Below are 3,251 nucleotides of genomic sequence, written 5' to 3'. Positions count from 1 at the left end.
TCTCTCTTCCTTTATATTCATGAATTTCCTGGAGGTATGTTTGCAGCTGAGATATGTGAAACTGCTTGAATCACCATTGAACTTATGTAAAAGCAATTCCTAGTGGGAAAGTTGTGGTGAAACACCTGAAGTTTCCCAATAAAGTTCACCGCAGTCATCCATGCATTTACTCCAAGTTCACCGCAATCATCCATGTGGTGACACCCCTGGTCTCACAGTCCCAGGCAGTGCTGAAACTTTTCGTGGTTGCAGCCAAGTCCCACTACTGTGCTCAGATCATAGTTCTATGGAATTGTGACAAGCCCTTACCAGCCAAACACTGCTGGCCTGCACAGCTCTGCCTGTAGTTGTCATTGAAGGAGAAAGCCAGGTTATGAGCAGCTGCTTCCTGCCCTATGACAAGATCATCATGGATGCCATTCTCAGCCTCGAGGAGGACACAGTGCTCTCCACCACGGAGGTCGATTTTGCCTTCACAGTGTGACAGAGCTTCCCTCAGAGGATCGTGGGGTACCCAGCGCGGAGCCACTTCTGGGATAACTTGAAAGAACAGTGGGAGTACACATCCAAATGGACGAATGACTACTCCATGATTTTAACAGGAGCTGCTATTTACCACAAATATTATCACTACTGGTACACACATTACCTGCCAGCCAGCCTAAATAACATGGTCAACCAGATGGCCAATTGTGAGGATATTCTCATGAATTTCCTGGTGTCTGCTGTGACAAAATTGCCTCCGATCAAAGTGGCCTAGAAGAAACAGTGTAAGGAGACAATGATGGGACAGACGTCTCGGGATTCTCGCTGGGCTGACCCCGACCACTTTGGCTAGGGGCAGAGCTGCATGAACACGTTTGTCAGCTGGTTTGGCTACATTCTGCTGATCCACTCTCAGATGAGACTCGACCCCGTCCTCTTTAAAGACCAGGTCCCTATTCTGAGGAAGAAATACCGAGACATCAAATGACTGAGAAATCCGGCAGAGGTGGGTGGGGAAGTGAGCAGGGACCCTGTCTAGCTGCTCTATTCTGAGTGCAGATCCACCCACTTCATGGAGCCAGATCGTGCCAAGTAGCCAAATAAACTTAGATGGGCCAAACGACAAAGCAAATCAAGGCCAATGAGGACTCGAATCCTGGCTTCTGGGACTGCACGGGACTGCGCCAAACTCACCTCATCGGCTTCTGTGTCCCAAGACTAGGCAGTGTACAGTTTAATTATGGAACATTAAATAATTATTTGTGAAATGATTGCTATGCAGGTTTAAACTTTTTCAATGATCAAAACTATTAAAAACCAGAATCCATACTGTAAAAAATACCACTGCTGTATTTTAACGGAAGTCAAGTATCCTCACATGCTAATGTTGTGGGTAGAGGAAAATGTGGAGCTCAAGGAAGTAAAAATGGCTAAATGCACCACTGAAGGCAGATTGACACAGCTACGTGAGTGTGTTAGTCTGGGAAATTTAGAGAAACAAATCCACAAAAACTCATGTATAAAAGAGAGTTTTATATAAAGGTTAATTGCACATCAAGAAAACATCCCTACCGAGAGCTGCCCAAGTTAAAAAGTACAACATTATCCCATATGTCAGCCACCAATCCACAAAATATTCCTCCATGTTACAAAAGAGAGGAAATTATGCCAGCTTTAGGGGCAATGCAAAGTCAGTGAAAGGGTAATAATTTCCGAATTGGCAGGGGTCTCCAAATGGATGCTCCGGCACGTAGGCCAGCAGCACGCTGTGTCCATTTGGCTTCTGCTCAGAGATGTCTTGCAGGAAGTGAGCCTTGGAAGCAAAAGCTGTTACTTGGCTAAGGCAACTTCACATTGGTCTGACCATCACAAAGCAAGAGACTCTAGAACTCAACAGGCGAGGCTCAAAGAGACAGGTATCCCTCTGCCCTTCAATTAATCCCACCTGTGTCTATCAGCCAGCATGGGATGATAAGCTAACTACCTCAGTGGGCAAACCTTGTTGTGAAACACAATAAGATACATAAAGCTCCATTGGTTAATGCAATTAGTTCAAGCATGAACCTGTAGGATTCAAGGTTTCCCATAATCTCATGAATATGGGAAGTGATAATGCCTGTTGACTACAGAAAAAGGAAGTACCGGGGCACTCTTGAAATGACAAACATAACTCTTGTTGAGGCAACGCAGAAGTGCAGCCCAAGAAATACAGGATTCACTGTTTTCCCTCACATCCAAGCCAGTCCAGGAGGTAAGGGTTGAGCTGAGATAAGTGAAACTGTTTCATGCCCAATAGAGTAGAGGCAGGCTAAGCACCAGAAGGATTCTCTCTTCCTTTATATTCATGGATCTCTTGGAGGTATATTTGGAGCAGAGATATGTGAAACCACTGTTGACACCATTGAACTGATGTAAAAGCAATTCCTAGTGGAAAATTTGTCGTGAAACACCTGAACTTTCCGAAAAAAGTGTTTTAATGGAAGTCAAGTATCCTGACTTGGCAATGTTGTGGGTAGAGGAAAATGTGGAGCTCAAGCAAGTAAAAATCCTAAAGACACCACTGAAGGGAGGTTCATGCAGCTACCTGAGTGTGTTAGTCTGGAAACTGAGTGTGTTAGTCTGGAAACTTTGGAGAAACAAATCCACAGAAACTCATGTATGAAAGAGAGTTTTATGTAAATGTTAAGTGCACATCAAGAAAACAACCCTACCCAGAGCTGCGAAAGCTCACAAGTCCAAAATTATCCCATATGTCCTACACCAAGCCACAAAGTCTTCCTCCATCTCACAATAGAGATGAAATGATGCCTATTTCAGGCAGAAAGCCAAGTCAGTGAAAGGGTAATCACCTGAAGATTGGCGGGGTTCTCCCCCCACCTGCTCTGGCGCACAGGGCTGCAGCACGGTTGTTCCATATGGATTCTGCTCAGAGATGTCTTCTAGGAAGTGTGCATTGGAAGCAAAAGCAGTTACCTGGCTAAGGCAATTTCACTCTAGTCTGACCATCACAAAGCAAGAGACCCTAGAAATGGAAAGGTGAGGCTCACTGTGCCATGTATACTTCTGCCGTTCAATTAACCCCACATGTGTTTATCAGCCAGTTTGGGACGATGAACTAACAACGTCAGAGAGCAAACCTTGCTGTGAAACACAGGAAGATACATACAGCTCCTTTGGTTAATGCAATTAGGACGCAAAGGATCTGCAGCATTCAAAGTTTCCCATATACTCATGAATATGGGAAATGGTCATGCTTGTTGATCACA

The sequence above is a fragment of the Echinops telfairi genome, unplaced genomic scaffold, assembly GCF_000313985.2.
Source record: "Echinops telfairi isolate 266 unplaced genomic scaffold, ASM31398v2 ScPeMD7_7469;HRSCAF=8507_0, whole genome shotgun sequence".
NCBI lineage: Eukaryota > Metazoa > Chordata > Mammalia > Afrosoricida > Tenrecidae > Echinops > Echinops telfairi.
The sequence above is the reverse complement of the archived record's forward strand: the minus strand, read 5'-3'. Positions refer to the sequence as shown.